Source organism: Phascolarctos cinereus, unplaced genomic scaffold (genome assembly GCF_003287225.1).
Source record: "Phascolarctos cinereus isolate Bilbo 61053 unplaced genomic scaffold, phaCin_HiC Scaffold_726;HRSCAF=1367, whole genome shotgun sequence".
In the NCBI taxonomy this organism is placed as follows: Eukaryota; Metazoa; Chordata; class Mammalia; order Diprotodontia; family Phascolarctidae; genus Phascolarctos; species Phascolarctos cinereus.
In genome coordinates this window covers 86,137,358-86,158,953 of record NW_027556098.1, presented here as the reverse complement: position 1 = coordinate 86,158,953, position 21,596 = coordinate 86,137,358, and positions in this window count along the sequence as shown.

The following is a 21,596-nucleotide window of genomic DNA, read 5'->3' as shown; positions in this document are numbered from 1 at the left end:
ACCAGCATGAGCTTTCCCTAAGATCCTGGAGTACCACAGTACTCAATACCTCAATAAAACAGAAATAGAATCCAAAAGGATAGAAACTCAGCCCAGATATTCCTTCCAGAATCTGGCCCTAATATAAAGTCCTACTTCAGGAAGTAGACTGCAAGAATGAGCAAACAAAAAATTAATCCCATCATAAAGAGCTATTATGGTGACAGGGACATCCAAGACACAAACCCAGAAAAAGAAATTAATCCAGAACATCTACATACAAAGACTCCAAGAAAAACATAGCTTGGATACAAGTTCAACTAGAATTCCTGGAAAATATGAAGAGAGGTTTTTTTTGAAGAGCTAAAATTATTTTAGTGTTGGGGGGGGAAATTGAAAATAAATGAAAGCTATGGAAGAAAGAATTGGAAAGAGAATTAGTAGCTTGACATAAGAGGTATAAAACATTACCTGAACAACATAATCCTCTAAAATTAGAATGGGCTGAATAGAAATTAATGATCCCTTGAGAGAACAAGAAACATTAAAAGAAATTCAGTAGACATTTTTTAAAAAGAGAGAAAGAAGAAAATATAAGCGCTATTATAGCAAAATAAAAACAAACAAATGAACAACAACAACAAAAACAATGTCCTGAAAACAAGATTGAGGAGAAAGAATCAAAGAATCATTGAACTACCTGAAAGCCAAGACAAAAACAGAGCACTGATATTTTATTTCAAGAATTAATAAAATAAAATGGCCCAGGTCTCTCAGAACCAGAGGACAAAGTGAAAATAGAAAAACAAAATATACTGGCCACCTCATAAAAGAAAATCCATAATAAAATCTTCCAAGAGCATTACAGCCAAAATGTAGATCTTCTGGGTCAAAGATGAATTATATATTCTATTCCTTTGATAGCTAATTGATTAAGGAAGTAACAATCTGATTTCTGTAGGCATATAGAAAGTAGGGCATGGGTTAATATGAGCTTCTTACACTAGTACAATGCACTGTGTCACCTGGGACAGCCAAGCACCTAACCATCTTGCTGCAATTCTTTTGGTCAAAGGTAGGTAATTTAAGAATGACATTGTTAGTTCTTTATACACAGTTAAGGCCTTTCATATGGGCCTGGGCAAATGGGATTAGGCCTTTCAAAAACATTATACTGGATACCCAGCTAAGATGGCAAAATCAGTAGGAACAGAATAGTCCAGATCTTTCACAGCTATAAAAATAAGCTTGAAAAGAAAGCACGAGACAAAGTAATAATCAAAAAATTGAGGATAAGGGGGTGGAACCAAGGTGGCAGAGTAAAAGTAGTGACTTGCTTGAGCTCTCCCCCAAATTCTTCCAAATACCTGTAAAAAATGGCTCTAAACAAATTCTAAAGCAGCAGAATCCACAAAAAGACAGAGGCAAAAAAATTTCCAGCCCAAGACAACCTAAATGGTTGATTGGGAAGGTCTATCACACCAGGCAGGGAGAGGAACATAGTTCGGTGTGGGTGCATAGGTAAACCAGGCCTCAGCAAACCTGGAGCAGGCCTTAGAGGACTGAATCTCAGGCAGCTGTGATGGTTTCCAGACTTCTCAACCCATGAACTCCAAAGACAACTTAGAAGGTCAGTAGGAAAAGTCTGTGTCTGTGGTGAGAGAGAAGCATGGTCTCAGTTCCAGTCCTTGAGTTCAGCACTGAGGCAATGGCTGCTTCCTGAGCTTCTGGCTCATAGACTGAGGGAATCCAGTGGCTGATCAGAGGGGGATTGCAGGGATCTCTCTGCTGGTGCAGGATTCTCTTGCTTTGCCTGTGCTTGGATCTCAGTCACAGTTCTGGGTGGTGGTCCTAGGGCACAGAGGAGAACTGGCGTGGTGAAGCTTGTAGTGGCAGTGAAGAGAAAATCCTCCTCACAATTTCAAGGCAGAAAAGACTGCTTGTGGTCACTCATAAACCAGAGCACAGGCCAAGAAAGGAGTAAACATCTTGCCTCTTATCATACCACGTTGGAAGAACTGAAAATTTACAGATCCCTAGAAGTATCTCCGAAAACAGCTGCACAAAACTCCCAAAACTTTGGACAGTATATTCTCCACACTTGAAGCAGACCTTTGCCTTAACAAAGAGTTTATAACTCACGTCATTGGCTGGGATCATGAGCAAGAAGCGCAAAAATAGTCAGACCATAGAATCTTACTTTGGTGACAAAGAAGATCAAAACATACAACCAGAAGAAGACAACAAAGGCAAAGCTCCTACATCCAAAGCCTCCAAGAAAAATATGAATCAGTCCCAGGCCATGGAAGAGCTCAAAAAGGAGTTTGAGAAAAAGAGAAGCAGAGGAAAAAGTGGGAAGAGAAATGAGAGTGACACAAGAAAATCATGAAAAACTAGTCAACAGCTTGCTAAAGGAGACACCAAAAAAATGATGAAGAAAATAACACCTTAAAAAATAGCCTAACCCAAATGGCAAAAGAGGTCTAAAAAGCCAGTGAGGAGAAGAATGCCTTCAAAAGCAAAACTGGCCAAATGGAAAAGGAAGTCCAAAAGCTTACTGAAGAAAATACTTCCTTAAAAATTAGAATGGAGGGGGCAGCTAGGTGGCACAATGGATAGAGCACCGGCCCTGAAGTCAGGAGGACCTGAGTTCAAACCCGGCCTCAGACCAAACACTTAACACATACTAGCTGTGTGACTCTGGGCAAGTCACTTAACCTCAATTGCCTAAAAACAAAAATAAATAAACAAATAAATAAATAAATAAAAATTAGAATGGAGAGATTGGAAGCTAGTGTCTTTATGAGAAATCAAGACACTGTAAAACAAATCCAAAAGAATGAAATAATAGAAAACTATGTGAAATATCTCATTAGAAAAACAACTGACTTGGAAAATAGATCCATGAGAGAGAATTTTAAAACTATTGGACTATCTGAAAGCCATGATCAAAAAAAGAGCCTAGACATCATCTTTCAAGAAATCATCAAGGAAAACTGCCCTGATATTCTAGAACCAGAGGGCAAAATAGAAATGGAAAGAATCTACTGATCGCCTCCTGAAAGAGATCCCCAAAGGAAAACTCCTAGTAATATTGCAGCCAAATTCCAGAGTTCCCAGGTCAAGGAGAAAATATTGCAAGCAGCCAGAAAGAAACAATTCAAGTATTGTGGAATCACAATCAGGATAACACAAGATTTAGCAGCTTCTACATTAAGGGACCACAGGCCATGGAATATAATATTCCAGAGGGCAAAGGAGACGGGATCTCAACCAAGAATCACCTACCCAGCAAAACTGAGTATAATCCTTCAGGAGAAAAAATGTTCGTTCAGTTAAATAAGGGGACTTTCAAGCATTCTTGATGAGAAGACCAGAGCTGAATAGAAAATTTGACTTTCAAATGCAAGACTCAAGTGAAACATGAAGAGGTAAACAGGAAAGAGAAAGCATAAGAGACTTATTAAGGTTGAACTGTTTACATTCCTGCGTGGAAAGATGATATTTATAATTCATGAGACCTTTGTCAGTACTAGGGTAGTTGGAGGGAAAAAATTATATGTATGTAGATAGATAGATAGGTAGATAGATAGAGGGCACAGGGTGAGTTGAAGATGAAGGGGTGATATCTAGAGAATAAAATTAAGGGGTGAGAGAGGATTATACTGGGAGAAAGAGAAAGGGGAGAAGTAGAATGGGGTAAATTATCAAGAAACAGTTTTACAATGGAGGGGAAAGGGGGAAGAGGGAATGAGGAAATCTTATTCTCATAGGATTTGGCTTAAGGAGGGAATAAAATACATACTCAATTGGGTATGGAAATCTATCTTACCCTGCAGGAAAATAGGAGGGGAAGGGGACAAGACAGCAGGGGGATGATAGAGGGGAGGGCAGATTGGGGGAGGGGGTAATCAGAAGCAAATACTTCTGAGGAGGGATAGGATCAAAAGAGAGAATAGAAATAAATGGAGGGCAGGATGAGATGAAGGGAAATGTTTTTTTACAACATGACTACTATGGAAGTGTTTTGTATAACTGCACATGTATAACCTATATTGAGTTGCTTGCCTTTTTATTGAGAGTGGGTGGGGAGGGAGGAAGGGAGAAAATTTGGAACCTGAAGTTTTAAAAATACATGTTAAAAAATTATTTTCACACGCAACTGGGAAATAAGAAATAAAGGAAATGGGGTATAGAAATCTATCCTCCCCTACAGGAAAATAGAAGGGGAAGGGGATAAAAGAATGGGGGAGAGATAGAAGGGAGGACAGATTAAGGGAAGGGGTATTCATAATGCATGCCATCGGGGTGTGGGGGAGAGACGAGATGGGGAGAAAATTTGGAACTCAAAATCTTGTGGAAGTGAATGTTGAAAACTAAAAATAAATAAGTTTTTTTAAAAAGAAATTGAGGATAGACTAGTGTGAGTGAATTTTTCCTGCTGAGGTCCCTATAAAGAGACAGCCAGAAGTCTGTGGGCTACAGGGAAGAGATTTCAACCAGAAAATCCTACATCAGGAGAGCCTCATGTGGAAGTCTTCCAGTACAAGGGAAGCAAGCCAGGGAATCCTGAAGTATTCAACAGTGTCACTCTGAACCAAGGTCATAATCCTACAGAACCCAACCTGGGAAGACAAAGATCAGGCCAAGTCCTAGACTAGACTGTGCCTTAGTGCTCAGAAAGTCTGTAGCTCAGGAGGCTGAGCCACTCTGACATCCTTGAAGAACATTACACTCAGTACCAAAGAAAGCAGCGACAAACTTCCAGATACCACAGAGCAATACCAAACAAGGTCCTGACATTCCTTCAAAAAGTCTGGAGAACTTGGACCCAATACAAAGTCCCAAGTCAGGAAGCAGGACTGGAAAATTAGAAAAGAGAAAAACATTGACATGAGGAATGCCCCCAAAAAGAAACCCAGAAGAAAATAACTCCAAAACAACTAAAAGAAGAGCCTCAAACAAAACCATAGTTTGGCTACAAGGTCAACATAGAATTCCTAGAAGAAATGAAGCAAAAGTTCAAGACTTACATTACATATTGGAAATTCTTCTTTTTCATTTTTGATATTTGCATTTGGTTTTCTTTTCTCTTTTTCTTCAATCAAACTAGCTATCTATTTTATTGGTAATTTTCTCCTGAATTTATTTACCACTTGAATGGATTTTTTTTCTTTCAATTTTGTTAACATCTACTTTGAGTTTCAGATTTTCTATTTTGATGTTCAGCTGGGAATTTTTAATGGTTGGCTTTCTAGGTATTTTTTGGTTGTGTGACCAATTTATTGTCTTGTTCTTTTCCTTCTTTTATTTATGAAGGTATTTTAAAATATCCATTTTTCCTCAGGACTATTTTGCCTGTATCTCAAAAGCTTTGGTATACTTTCTTATTGATTTCATTGTAGTTGGAAAAAAAATTCTATCGTTTCTGTGATTTATTTTTTGAGTGACAAATTCCTCAGTATTAAGTTATTTAATTTCTAGTTGATGTACATTTCTTTCTTCAAAGACCCTCTAATGAATACAACTTTTATTGCATTATGGTTGGTAAATGATATGTTAAATATTTTTGTTTCTCTGCATTTGTTTGTTTCATTTATATTTTTATTTATATACTCATTTATATTTCCTTTCGATAATCACCAGACCTTTCTAAAATTCTATTCAGGTCCAAAGCTTCTTTCTTTTTTATATTTTTGTTAATCTGTGTTGAAGTCTGAGAGAGTACATCAAGATCTCCAACTCTAAAAGGTTTTTGTTCTCATAAATCATTTAACTTTTCCTTTAAGTAATAAGATGTTATGCCACTTGGTGGATACATATTAAATACTGATATTAATTCATTGTCTCTAATATCTTTAAAACATAAGTTGTTTTCCTGCTTATTTCTTTTAATCAACTCTATTTTTACTATTGCTTTATCTGAAGTCATGACTGCTATCCTGCTTTTGGTGTTCGTTTAAAACAGATTATTTCTAGATCTTTATTTTAACACTATTAGCTTTTTCTTTTTCAAGTGTGTTTCTTGTACATAACATATTATTGAATTGTACGTTCAAATCCATTCTGCTACCTTCTTTCATTTTATGGGTGAATCCATTTCATTCATTTTTACAGTAATCACTGTTAATTGTGCATTTACCTCCATCCTATCCTCTTTTGCTTTTTTCTCTCTTTGCTCCATACTTTCCTCTTTATAAAAAAGAATGTGATGACAGAAGTAGTATACTCAACACTAGTGATCTATAATTGATGCACTATGTTTCTGCTCCACTGCTCTTTTCCTAATTCTTGATGACAGGTTCTTACACTTTCTGTTTTTTATCCTCCTTTCATTATCCACCCTCTCAAATTAAAGTTTGTTTTGCTTGTGATAAATTTCTCCCTGTTAGCCCTCTTCTTCACCCTATTCCCATCTATTTCTCTATTGATTTTATGTAGTTCTTTACCAAACTCTTTGTGAATGGCTTTTCAACCCTTCTTTATCCAGTTCAAATAAATGTGAAGTTCTTACATAACCTGCTCCCTTAGTCCCTTCTTCCAAGTTTGTATAGTCTTCTTTTCATGCATCCTTTTTATGTGAGATACTAGGTTACATACCTTTTCCCCCTATTTCTTCCCTAGTGTAATCCTTTTCCTTCTCTTTTCTTTTTCCTCTTTAGATCTTTAAATTATGACAAAATGAATCATAGATCTTCTGTCTTCTTTACCCCTTCTATGACAGGGTTCTGAGAGGACATTTCTATCAACTTCCCCTACTAAGAAGTAAAAATCCTATCATTGTATAGTTCCTGACATTTGTATTTACCATTCTCTGTTTTTCTTGACTCCCATTTTGTATTTCAAAGTTATCTACCCAGTTCTGATATCTTCATTAAACATTCTTAGATGGTCTCTATCTCAATAAAAGTCCATTTTCCCTCTATAAAACTATACCCATTGTCAACATGTAAATGATTCTTGGTTATAAAATCATCTTCTGTCTCCTGAATAATGTATTCTAACCTCTCCATTCTTTTATTATGATGGATTCCAGTTCTTGTGATCCTGATTGTTTACCCTTTATACTTGAGCTCTCTCTTATATAGGCTAATTGCAGTATTTTTTTTTCTTTGATCTTGAAGCTCTGGGTTTGGGTGATGACAATCTTAAGAGTTTTCATTTTAGAGTTTCTTTCATTAGATATCCAGTGGAATCTTTTTTATTTTCTCTTTGCCCTCTGGTACTAATAGATCTGGGCAATGGTTGTTTCATAAATTCTTGGAGTATATCATCTAGAATATTTTATGGTCATGTTTTTCAGGTAATTTAATGATTCTTGGATTATTTTTATTTTCTTATTTTCCAGGTAAATTGTTTTATGTAAGGAGACACTTTATATATTCTTCTTTTTTTCAGTCTTTCAATTTCATTAGGGTTATTTCTTGCTGTTCCATGAAGTCACTAATTTCTATTTGGCCCACAATAATTTTCAAAGAATCTATTACTTGAGTAAGATTTAGCACCTCCTAAATTAAGCTGTTTAGTCTCTTTCCAGTTCTTTTCTCTGGAGCTCATATTTATTATATCATTTTTCCCCATTCTTGTTCCTTTTCTTCCGTAATTTTTTTTAAATTTTTTAAAAGTTTTTAATTTTTTTTTGACATATGTTTTTAAAACTTTGGGTTACAAATTTTCTCCCATCCTCCCTCCTTACTCACTCTCATTGAAAAGGCAAGCATCTCAATACAGGTTATATATGTGTAGTCATGCAAAACACTTCCATGGTAGTCCTGTTGTGAAAAACTAAGTATATTTCCCTTCATCCTATCCTACCCCCCATTTATTCTATTCTCTCTTTTGACCCAGTCCCTCCTCAGAAGTGTTTGCTTTTGATTATCCCCTCCCCTAATCTGCCCTCCCCTCTATCAACCCCCTGCTGTCTTGTCCCCTTCCCCCCTTACTTTCCTGTAGGGTAAGATAGATTTCCATACCCCATTGTACATGTTATTCCCTCCGTAAGCCAAATCCTATGAGAATAAGATTCACTCATTCCCTCTCACCATTCCACATTTCCCCTCCACTGTAAAAGCCTTTTCTTGTCTGTTTCATGTGAGATAATTTACCCCACTTTACTTCTCCGTTTCTCCTTCTCCCAGCATAATCCTCTCTCACCCCTTAATTTTATTTTCCAGATATCACCCCTTCAACTTCAACTCATCCTGTGCCCTCTATCTATGTATACATACGTATAATTTTTTTCCCCTCCCACTACCCTAATACTGACAAAGGACTCAAGAGTTACAAATATTATCTTTCCCTGCAGGAATGTCAGTGGTTCAACCTTAATAAGTCTCTTATGATTTCCCTTCCCTGTTTACCTCTTCCATGTTTCACTTGAGTCTTGTATTTGAATGTCAAATTTTATATTCAGCTCTGGTCTTTTCCTCAGGCATGCTTGAAAGTCCCCTATTTCATTGAATGACCATTTTTTCCCCTGAAGAATTATACTCAGTTTTGCTGGGTAGGTAATTCTTGGTTGTAGTCCTATCTCCTTTGCCCTCTGGAATATCATACTCCCTGCCCTCTGGACCCTTAATGTAGAAGCTACTAAAGCTTGTGTTATCCTGATTGTGGTTCCACAATACTTGAATTGCTTCTTCCGGCTGCTTGCAATATTTTCTCCTTGACCTGGGAACGCTGGAATTTGGCTACAATATTCTTAGGAGTTTTCCTTTGGGGATCTCTTTCAGGAGGTGATCAGTAGATTCTTTCCATTTCTATTTTGCCCTCTGGTTCTAGAATATCAGGGCAGTTTTCCTTGATAATTTCTTGAAAGATGATGTCTAGGCTCTTTTTTTGATCATGGCTTTCAGATAGTCCAATAGTTTTAAAATTCTCTCTCCTGGGTCTATTTTCCAAGTCAGTTATTTTTCTAATATTTCACATAGTTTTCTAATATTTCACATAGTTTTCTATTACTTCATTCTTTTGGATTAGTGTTACAATGCCTTCATTTCTCAAATTGTCACTAGCTTCCAATCTCTCCATTCTAATTTTTGAGGAAGTATTTTCTTCAGTAAGCTTTTGGACTTCCTTTTCCATTTGGCCAGTTTTGCTTTTGAAGGCATTCTTCTCCTCATTGGCTTTTTGGACCTCTTTTGCCATTTAGGTTACGCTATTTTTTTAGTAGGGTGTTATTTTCTTCAGTATTTTTTTGGTCTCTAGCATCACTCTCAGCTTTTCCTCTACTTCTCTTACTTGCTTCTCAAAATCCTTTTTGAGCTCTTCCATGGCCTGGGACCAATTCATATTTTTCTTGGAGGCTTTGGATGTAGGAGCTTTGGCTTCGTTGTCTTCTGGTTGTACATTTTGATCTTCTTTGTCACCAAAGTAAGATAATATAGTCTGACTCTTTTTGCGCTGCTTGCTCATGATCTTGGCCAATTACTTGAGTTCAAAAGTCTTCATTAAGGTAGGAGTCTGTTTCCAGTGTGGAGAATGTACTGTCACAAGTTTCAGGGGTTTTGTGCAGCTGTTTTCAGAGATACTTCTAGGGACCTGTAAATTTTCAGTTCTTCCAAGGTGCTATGATCAAGGGCGAGGTGTTTACTTCTTTCCTGTCCTGTGCTCTGGTCTATGAGTAACCACAAGCAATCTTTTTCTGTCTTGGAACTGTGAGGGTTTGCTCTCCATAGCCACTACAAGCTCCATCACGCCAGCACTCCTCCTTGCCCCACGACCACTATCCAGAACTGTGACTCAGATCCAAGCACAGGCAAAGCAAGAGAATCCTGCACCAGCAGAGAGATCCCTGCAATCCCCCTCTAATCAGCCACTTGACTCCCCCTCAGTCTGTGGGCCAGAAGCTCTGGAGGCTGCCACTGCCCAGGGACCAAGCTCCGGAACTGGAGCTGAGACCCCCTCACTTCTCATTCTCACTGCCAACACAGACTTTTCCCACTGACCTTCTAAGTTGTCTTTGGCATTTGTAGGTTGAGAAGTCTGGAAACCATCACAGCTGCCGGCAATTCAGTCCTCTGATGCCTGCTCCCAGTTTGCTGCGGCCTGCGTGCCCATGCCAAACTGTGCTCCTCTTCCTGCCTAAAGTGATATACCTTTCTGATAAACCATCCTGGCTGTCTTTGGCTGGAAATTTGTTTCACTCTTTTTGCAGGTTCTTTTGCTTTAGAATTTGTTTAGAGCCATTTTTTATAGATATTTGGAGGGGTTTGGGGGAGAGCTCAAGCAAGTCACTGCTTTCACTCTGCCATCTTGGCTCCGCCCCCTCTTCTAGAAATTCTTGTAGAGCTTGTAGAACATCTGTGATTTAACTTTGCTCACAGATAATGTGGAGTTATTTTCTGATTCTGAATTTATATACATTTCTGATTCTGTAATATTTCCTTATTATTAGCATCTTTCAGTTTGTTTTTTATCGTTACTTGCTAAACTGGTACTTTGTGTCAGGAACAAATTCTGAAAGGAATGGTAGGGCTTTGTTTGGTCCTACTCTGGGGTCCTGCCATTGCCTTCAGATACTGAGCATCATATTCTATGAAGACTTCAGTCATAGCTCTAGCCTGCATGCTGAGAGGGCAAGGGCTGATCTTTGCCCTCCTAGTACAAGCTTTGAAGGCTCCTGACCTATAGGTCAAGAGCAGGTTCAGAGTCAGAGTAGAGTATCATGACTAGCTCCTAATCTAGATTCCCTGTTCCTGCATACACAGCTACGGGTTTTAGGTATCACTGTCTTGTTACTGTCCCTCCAGCTAGAAAGTTTCCATGTATTTCGAGCCTTGTTTGGGTCTTCTCAGGCTGGACTCCTTTTCTACTGCCCATGGACTTCTGACTCTCTTTGTAAGGACCTATACTGAAAAAAATATACTTACTATAATTCCATTTCTTGAATATTACTCCTTCTATAGTGATCTTTTTTCATCCTTGATGGACTGATTAGGAGAAAAATCTGTTCTGCTTCTATTGACTCTGCAATCTTGAGGGTAGTCAAAAATGATGTTATACATAAAATGAGAGACATAGAGAAAAGAATTGAAGGGAAATAGTTTAGTAGAATATGTAGAAAACTTCACCCAAGTGACAGACTCCCAGAAAATTAGAATGGACAAAATAGAAATCAATGACTCCATGAAAACAAAGGTTTTCATGTGCTATTTAAGGCAAAAGAAAATTTTTTGGTCATAAAAGCTGATGGAAATTCTCTAGACCACTTTCTCTGCTCTTCTTTTATCTACAACGCAATCATAAAAGAGGAGTTTAATTATAAGCTCATAGAATTTAGAGTTACAAAGGATAAATGAGATAATGTATGTAAAGAACTTTTAAAACTTTAATGCTCTATGTAAATATTTATTATTATATTTTTATATAGTCTAATACCCTTATGATACAACTGAGGAGACTGAAGCCCAGAGAAGTTAAATGTCTTACCTAAGATCTCACAAGTTAGTCTCAGAGTGAGAATTTCAACTCACATTGGAGCGCCATTGCACTCCATTTCCTCCCCAATTTAGCCTTCCTGAAACAACAAATAATGAGAAACAAACTTTTGAGGACACCCTGTCCTATCACAAGAGTCTCATGTAGTACCTTGGGTTTTTCACTGATACATTTTTTAAAATGCTCACCTGTGATTTCATTGATGTAGAGAATCTCAAGTGAGAAAACTCATTTCAACAATGTAGATAGATGGGTAACTTCTGCAAATTAAGGTTTAGAGAGTTGTTTGAGGTTAAGTAATTTGCCCCAGTAAGTTTTAGAGTTGAGACTTGAACCCAGATCTTCCTGGCTTTGAGAATAGCTCTCTATCACCAGGCTTATATTCTCTATCTTTCTGTGTTTTTTCTGTCTCTGTCTCTCTGTGTCCCTGTGTCTGTCTCCATCTCTGCATCTCTTTGTCTCTGTTTCTATCTCTTTCTCTCCTCCCACCCCACTACATTGCTTCCTCTATCTGTGCTCCATTACAAAGTCATTGGCGGGCTTGCTGAGAGCACCTCAAGGATACATATGGTATCAAGAATTGCCAATACCTCTCAAGCCACAGAAAGTTTTGGACAGCACCAATGTAGTAGGATTAACGTTGTTCCTATTTTTTTCTTTTTTAAATCTGTTCATGCAACACATCTGGGTAAGTGCTAAAAATGACATCCTCTCAGGGAGTCCAAGGAAAGTTAGGTCCAAGATGGCCACCTGATAGGGCGCTATCATGACTAGAATGTTCTCCAAGTTTCCAAGCCAAGTCACCTACTTTAATGTGGTCTTGTGAAATACGTTAACTAAAAAAATGTTTCTTCCACATATGCTCATTTTGCAAGAATATTTATATCCCCTTGTAATCTGAGATCTGAATGGATTCCTTGACTGGCTCTGGCTTCCTTTACCACAAATAGAAACATAAACAGTCTTGCTTTTCTACCTTTTGGACAAATGTTGAACGAATTTGTAGTCACCTTCATCCTTCTCCGCCCTCGTCCCTGCCCTACACCATCACACCACAAGCACTATTTCTTTAAGGTGTTTAGAACAAAGGCTGACAATACTGTCTCCTACTCTTTTTTTGCCTGATTTAATTGAAGTTCATTTTTTTTCTCAACCTTAAAATCCAATTTCAGGGAATCTGATTCCAATGTACCCCAAATATGTGGGGGGTGTCAGTGGGAAGGTACACTTTCTGTTATCCCTACATAAAGTTAAGAACCAGACTCCCAGCTCTCATCAGGCTAGGAAAAATAAAAAGGGGGGGAAGAAATTTCCATGATAAATTTATTACATATTTAAAAGGAATAGCAAGTTCTGTATAACAGATTTGCAGTTTCATGCGTAATCGTCTTTTTTATTCTGCTATCTTATGGAAATATTCATTTTATTTCATGATTTAACTAACCCATAAGGGTTAGCATTAGCTAATCCTAACCTGACCATTTCTGCTTAATAAAGGAGGTCTAGGAGGTAGGTAAAAGGGGCCCTTTTCAGAATCCAGTGATAACCTTACTCTCTATCCTAAATTCTCTGCATGCTGATTGCCACATATATTTTCTCTTTTGTTAAACCCAACAAAGTGGACTCATGAGCTTTTGTAGTTTCAAAACAAAACAAATCAAAAGCCTGCTACCAATGCTAGAAAAAGCTGGGGCCCCTGAGTGCCAAGCCTACCATAGCCTTTCACTTCTTACTTAATCAAATCAATTGGGAAGAGCAATAAGATGAAAATGGACTAGAAATTACCAAAAGTATCTTGGTACACAAGGAAATGAGGCCAAGGCCAACCATCTACTTGCACCCAGGATCCAATCTCTTCCTCTTTCCCCTAGGAATTTACTCCCTCAATCATCCCTCTTCTATTGTTCATTTTCAGTTTCTTCTTAGCTACTTATTTCTTCCCTGCTACCTATCATCCAGGTCTGTCCCATCCTTAAAAACCCTTCACTTGACTTTACTCTTTTCCCTTAACCTGCCATCCTGCATGTCTTCTCCCTTTCATAGTCAAAATCCTAGGGGGAAAAAAAAGTTGTCCATATTCATTGTTTCTTCTTCTCTACCTCCTACTGTCTTCTTGATACCTAGTAATCTGTCTTCTGACCTCACTACTCAATTGAAACTCATGTCTTCAAGGTTACCAATGGCCTGTTATTTGCCAAATCAAATGGCCTTCTCTCAGTCTTCATTCTTCTTGAACTCTCTCTTGCTTCTGACATCAGTGACCACACTTTTCCTTTGAAAATATGCTTTTCCAGGGGCAGCTAGGTGGTGCAGTGGATAGATCTCCAGCCTTGGAGTCAGGAGGACCTGAGTTCAAATTTGACTTCAGACACTTGATACTTACTAGCTGTGTGACTTAACCCCCATTGCCTAAGCAAAAAAAAAAATTATAATAGAAAATATGCTTTTCCTAAGTTTGGGAGACATGGTTCTCAAATGGCTCTCCTCCTGCCTATCTAAGCTCTCATCAGTCTTGCTTGAAAGATCATAATTCAAGGGGAGTTAGGGGGTGCAGTGGATAGAGCACCGGCCCTGAATTCAGAAGGACTTGAGTTCAATACACATAATACTTACTAGCTGCGTGACCCTGGGCAAGTCACTTAACCCCATTGCCTAGCCAAAAAAAAAAAGGAAGATCATAATTCATATACCATTTCCTAAGCATGAGTGTATCCTATGGCCCTGTCTTCGACCCTCTTCCTTGTCCATGCTTTCTGTCTGTTAGTGATCTCATCATCTCCCATGGGTTCAATTATGATCTCTATGTAGATAACTGAAGAACGTTGCATACAGTAACAGCAATATTGCTTTAAGAACAACTGAGTGAACAAGTAATTTTGATTATTATAAATACCCAAATTAACTACACAGGACATATGAAGGAAGACCCTATCTGCATTTCAGAAAAAGGACTGATAAATAGAAGTATGTATAGAACGGTTTTACATATATACATATACTTGTCTAACAGTAACCATCTCCAGAGTGGAGGGGGGAGGGAAGAAAAAAAAGGAAAAATAAAAAGGAGGGAAAAAGAAATCTGCATAACTTTATTATATATTTAAAAGGGATAGCAAGTTCTACATAATAGATGTGCAGTTTCACATGCAGTCATCTCTTTTTATTATACTATCTTATGGAAATGTTCATTTTATTCTATAAATTAAAAATAAAATATATTAAAGTGATCTGTATGTCTACTCCTTATCTCTGTCTTGAGTTCCAGTATGATATCACCAGTCGACTGCTATATATCTCTATCACCTGGATGTACCAAAGGTATATAAAACTCATCATGTCTCCTTATTGAGCAACAGTCTGACCATGCTATTTTCCTACTCGAGGACCTTCAGTAACTCCCTTTTATTTCTTGGAAACAATAAAACTCCTTTGTCATCTGAAGTCCTTCACAATATGGCCCCATTCACATACTCTACACTGCAGCCAAATTGGCCTGCTTGATGTCCTCTATACTTGCTAGTCTCTGCTTTTGTACAGGCAATTGCACATGCCTGAAATGCTCTCCCTTCTCACCCTTAGCACCTTGGAAGACAGTATCAGTGCCACCTCCTTCAAGAATTTTGCTTCTGTGATTCCCCCAGATGTTAGCATCACTGCCCCCTAAAATCATCATACATTTACTTACATTACCTTTCATGTAGAGTTCGCATACTCATGTAGAGTAGTAGAAAAGGAGCTGCCCTCAAGGCCCCAGAAGACCTGGGTTCAAGTCCTGCCTTTTGGAATGACTTCACCTCTCAGTTCTCTAAGCAGGCTTCTGAGATGAGAAGGTGCTGACCACATTGTTAGAAGACATTTCCTCACCTGGGAGATTCCTATACCATGAAATCACAGATCCAGTCCCTCTCCTCTATCCTGTGTTTACTTCTTTGTGAACATGCTGTATTCTTCCAGTAGAATGTAAGCTCCTTGAGGATAAAGACATTAACTTTTTAATTTTTATCCTCAGAATCTAGCATAGTGTTTGATACATAGAAGGACTGTTAAAATAAATGCTTGCTTCATTTATTAATTGATGCCCAAAACAGAATTTTCTCCCATAAACCCATCCTTCCTCTTAACTTCCCTCTTTCTATGAGGACATATATGAGGACACCATCATCCTTGAAGTCATCTGAACTCTGACATTTACATCTCATTTCCCGTCTTTTGCTTTAAGTCTTGACTCTCATGAGTGTTGCATAGCCTTTACTTAACTCCATTTCACAACTGCTCGGTTATCAGTCATGTCTCCTCCATGACTGTTGTCATGAGTGAGTTTGTGTTTCAGGGCAAAGACAGAGGTGGGAACTGGGACTCTGGTTACCATACTCCTTTCTTAGGCACTCCTAAGCCATAAAAGTACAACTATATTCTCATGAAGGAACAAGCCAAAAAGATTATCTGGGTTATGTTGGGGGGGTTTTTTAATTTTATTTATTTTACTCTGAACTTAAATAAAATATGCATTTCCATAACATAGTAGAATAGAGGGGAAATGACTATATGTGAACTGCAAATCTATTACGCACAACTTGCTGTTCCTTTTAAATATATAATAAAGTTATCATGTCACTTTCTTTTTTTTCTTCTCTCCCTAAAGATGGCTACCATTAAACACAAATATGTATGTGTGTGTGTGTTATGTATATGTGTGTGTGCGTGTGCGTGTGTGTATATGTAAAACCATTCTATACATACTTCTATTTATCAGTTCTTTCTTTGGATGAAGATAGCATCTTCCTTCATATGTGCTCTGTAGTTAATTTGAGTATTTATAATAGTCAAAATGACTTAGTCACTCAAAGTCGTTGTTAAAACAATATTGTTTTTACTATATACAATGTTCTCTTGGTTCTGCTGATTTCACTTTCTATTTTGTGCAAGTCTGCCCATGTTTTCCTATGATCAACAAGCTCATTTTTTATAGTAGTAGTATTCCATCACAATTATATACCACAACTTTTTCAGCCATTCCCCAATTTATGGGCATTCCTGTCATATCTGTTCTTTTCATGATAACTTTGGAGTCCCCTAAATCACACATACACACACACACACACACACACACACACACACACACACACACCGTGAGTCTATTACAAAATCAAGCTTTGTTTCAGACAACTATATACCTGACATGGATAGTTAGAAAATGTGCTTCCTTTCTAGAGTTTGTATCTAAACATTGATGGAGACCCTGCCAATACTCATAAAACACACTGACAGCTACCCATTTCTGAAAATTCATCTGAGAGTGAGTAGGAAAGTCAAAAGGAAGTTAGAACGTGTTTCTAGGGATTTTGAAGTCCTGGATAAGAAAAAAGGAATTAGGGGTACAGTGGAGTATTCACATTTTCTTCCAAATAAAGGTTGAAACATTACAAGACAAAAGGAAACATAGGATATTAATGGATGGTTACATTAATGGATCTGATTTTTCTGGATTTATGATATCAGAATAATGGGCTCCCATCAAGGGGGAAAGGTTATAATATAAACAATAGAAAAACATATTTGGCAAGAAACTCAATAACTTGGTCAAAAGAGCTTTAAACCAAAATTTAAGGGGATAAAGAAAATGCTCAGACAAAACCATATAACTAGAAACTAGAAAGGAAAACAACTGTGATATAAAAAGAACAATAGTAAAAGGTGTGTCCAAGAAAATAAGAAGGAAGGGGCCGTATACTTTACCCTTTATTCTCCCTCAATTTCCACATCAAAGCAGTGACCAAATCTTGTCAATTCATAATAGCATTTATAAAAACTCTCATCTCTCTAATTCCAGCTTAATGCTACCACCTTAATATAATCTCTCATCACCTTCCTCTTAGACTATTACAATAGCAAGCATCCTAATCAATTTTAACTCTCTCTTTCACTCCCTCCTTCACACAGCTGCCACATTAATCTTCCTCATTCATGAATCTGGTGAGGTCATTTCTCTTCTCAAAAACCTTCAGTGGATCCCTATTACCTCCTGAGTAAAGCTCAACCTCTTTAGCCCAGCACCCATAATTAGTTGCCACTCTATAGCCTTATCCCTTCATTCATTCAAAGATCCAGTTGGGCTACTTACCATCTCCCATATGCTGCATACCCCAAACTATCCCATCAGCTCCCATGGGTTCAACGATCATTTCTGTGAAGATTATTCTTATATCTACATATCCAGACCTAGTATCTCAGCTGAGTTAATCATGTATCTCCCACTGCCTCCTGTACATCCTGAACTAGATATCCCATAGGCATTTCAAACTCAGCATGTCCAAAACAGATTTCATTATATTTTGTCCCTAACTCTCACCCCTTCACATCTCCCCGATTACTTCTGAAATTATCACCATCTTCCCAATCACTCAGGATCACAACCTCAGTCTGATCTTCAGCTCCTTAATCTCTCTCACCCCACTCACACAGTCTTTGCCAAATCTTGCATTTCTACATTCATAGCGTCTCTCATATTTATTGTTGTTTAGTCTCTTTGTGACCCCATTTGGGATTTTCTTGGCAAAGATACTGGAATGGTTTGCCATTTCCTTCTCCAGCTCACTTGACAGATGAGGAAACTGAGGCAAACAGGGTTAAGTGACTTGCCCAGGGTCACGCAACTAGTAAGTGCCTGAGGCAGGATCTGACCTCACATCTTCCTGACTTCAGGCCCTGTGCTCTAACCACTGTTCCACCTCATTGCCAGAATTTCTCATATACCTTTCATTCTCTCCACTCATACAGCTACCACCCTACTTCAAGCCCTCATCATCTTTCACCTGGATATCCTAATAGCCTTCTAACTGATCTTGCCTCAAATCTCTCCGTCCTTGAATCTACTGTCCAAGTGGCTGCCAGTTTGATTTTTTTTTTGAAAGTTCAACTTGAACCATGTCACCTTTTCATTGAGTTCCAGTGGCTCCTGATTACTTTCAGGATCAAATATAAACTTCTTTTTGGTAGTGAAGGGCCCTTACGGCCCTTTCCTACCTTTCTATTCCTCTTGCAACTTATTCCCCCGCACACCCTCTATGATGGCCAACTTGCAATTCCTCAAACATGACAGTCATTCCACCTCCTCTGTTTATGATTTCACACCAGTCTGTCACTGAATGCTCTGCCGCCTCATCTCTGACTCTTGGTTTCCTTAGAGTCATTCAAGATTCAGCTCAATCCTACTTGCCATAAGAGTCCTTTCCTAGTCCCCCCCTCCACTAAAGCCTTCTCCTTGCAGACTGCCTTCATCTACTCTTCGTATATCTTATATGTTCCTACTTATTTACATATTGTCTCCCCCATGCTCTTTGAGGTCAGGGATTGTTTTTGCCTTTCTTTGTATTTCCAGCACTTAGGGACTAAGGAAGATAACAGTAGGTGCTAAACAGTTTTACAAATATTAACTCATTTGATCCTTATAACAACCCTGTAAGGCAGGTACTATCATTTTCTCCATTTTACAGTTAAGGAAACTGAGGCAGGCAGAAGTTAAGTGACTTACCCAAGATAACACAGCTTATAAGTGTCTGGGGCCAAATTTGAACTCAGATCTTCTTTTAACTCCAGACCCAGTGGATACACTGTGCCACCTAGCTGCCTCTTAGTATAGTGACTGGCACATTGTAAGCTCTTAATAAATGTTTGCTTTGTTCAGGTAATTCCTTGTGCCCAGAATAACTTCCCATACACCCTCTCTCTCTCTCTCTGTCCCTATTTTCTACCTGTTCATTTCTCATCCATCCTTTGAAGCTCAACTCAAATGCCACATCCTTCAAAAATCTTTCCCTGACTCTCTCTCCCAAGACACACATATCTTTTCCCTCTAGGACCACACATACTACTTCTTTTACATTTATCCTATGCACCTATTTAGACCATTTGGAAAATCACTTCTTTCATCTATTTAGAAGCCATTGGGTTTAAAATCCACTATTTCTGATACTTGCTACAGATGTGATCTGGGCAAGTCAACGAGACTCATTAGGACTGACTAGATAGGCTCTGAGATTCCTTGTAGCTCTACATCTATGATCCTAAAATCCTATGGCATGGGGAATACTACTTTTATAAATAAAAATCTCAGTGCCCACATTTTATGGGTGCTACATATGAAATAATCCATTACCTGATGTTCAGGTGTCTTGGGTGGAGCCTCTCCATGTGCCCAGGCTGATCCATACCAAGCTTTTTCAGTTTGCCAAGCTCTATTAGAGTTTGAGTTCTGGTGCTATAATCTTCAGAATAGAAGGATCATATCTTATTTAAACTTCCTATTTTCCCCCCCCCAAAACCTAATACCAAGGCCTGTCTATAATTTGAGCTTTATTATTAAATTGATTGTGTTTTGAATACACTTATAGCCTCAGATCGCTACATGCACAGGATATGGGCAACAAACAAGGTGAACTTGACATTTAACACCAAGAAGTAAATAGAACCCCAAATGTGATCACCAGGATTTAGTGGGATGAGTCTTATTGCTATAATACAGCAATGAAATAGTAGGTACATGGAACTAGGGATGGTTAGCCTGGAAAAGAGAAGACTAAATAGAAGATATGATCTCTACTTGTCAAACACAAGAGCTATCCTGTAAACTATCATGTGAAAGAGGAATTACATTTATTCGATCTTGCTTATGAAAAAAGAACTGGGACCAAAGGATGGAACTTACATATAGAAGTTTAGAACAATAAGTGTATCCAGTAACTGGATCAACCTCACAAGAGAGTCACAAAATTACAGAACCTCAGAGTTGGAAGGGACAGAAGGGAACAATACCTAGTTGAACCCATACCCAAACATACCTGACTAAGAATCCTTTCTATAACATCTCTAACAAGAGGTCACCTACCCTTCATTGGCAAATGGAGATTGTTCCATTCATCTTATTTATATCTGCAGCACCTGCACCTAAGAGACCCTTAATAAATTTATGTTGGCTGAAAGATTTCAAGTGAAGGGGAACTAGCTGCCTCCAGAGGGAGCCATTCCACTTTGGGATAATCCTTAATATAATGAATTCTCCAGGAAGAGGAGGCTAGTTGACTATCAGAGCACCAATTCCTGACTTGGAAAGATGCTGAACTAGATCACTTTTTATGTTCCTTCTAAAGCTAACATTCCATGATCTATTCCCTCCAACCAGTATCCTTCCACAGACCATTTGAATGTTGAAATTTTCACAGTACTTTACTCAATAAAAGCTTCTTTAATTTTTAAAGCCTAATACCTTGTGATTCAAATAAAGTTCATTTAACTACCTGTTAGTATAAGCCATGCAGCCCTATGGTATTTGGTTTTATGTACCTCCCACTGTTTCATGTCTCTTCTGCTCATGTCTTGCTCATGTTAGCCAATCCTCTATTGTACTCCTGAATTTGTTTTGTTCTTGAACAACTCAGGTGTTACTCTCTTTCATTCCAATCTTCTTCCCTAATTAGATAGTTCCTGATTCCTAATGGAATGATTGCCCAGGTCATGTTGTTTACCCGTAATTGGTCACTCTTCAACAGTTAATCCTCATCAGGCCATTCCATAAATGCTATAAATTTGTGTGGTTGTGATTTTGTCTTGCTGAAACTATATAAAAAATCCAAACCTGCAGTAACCCATCAGCCTGAACAGAGGATCTGGAGCTGGGCCTGGTAACTTCCTACTTAGTGAATGCTCCAGTGATATGTGGGCTGCTGCAAATCCTAAAGTCCCTATTCTGAGACCTAAGAGTGGCTGCATGAATTAGGTTACATATTTTCCTGTCTTGTGCCTTTCTCCTAATAAATAACTTTATTTGATCTGCTAGTAGTGAACATGGCTTTATCTGTATTGGTTCAATCTCCATCAGCCAGACATACAAACTCTTTGTTCCACTCACAAATAAGATTCTGGAGCTCTGCCAATATCTGGACTCAGCCAACAGAAGGAGCAATGATCTTGGAGAGGAAACTCCCACTAAGAATCCTGGATATAGAAAAGATTCCATCAGGAAAGTAAGCTACCTTCTTTATTAAACAAAACAACAACAAAAGAATCCAATCTTTATTTTTTAAGGGTCTTTTTTTATTCTAAAGTTCAATATATGCATTTCTATAGCCTGTAAAAATTAGATTTTTGCTTTTGTGCTTTTAAAAGCAAAATGACAACTTGTT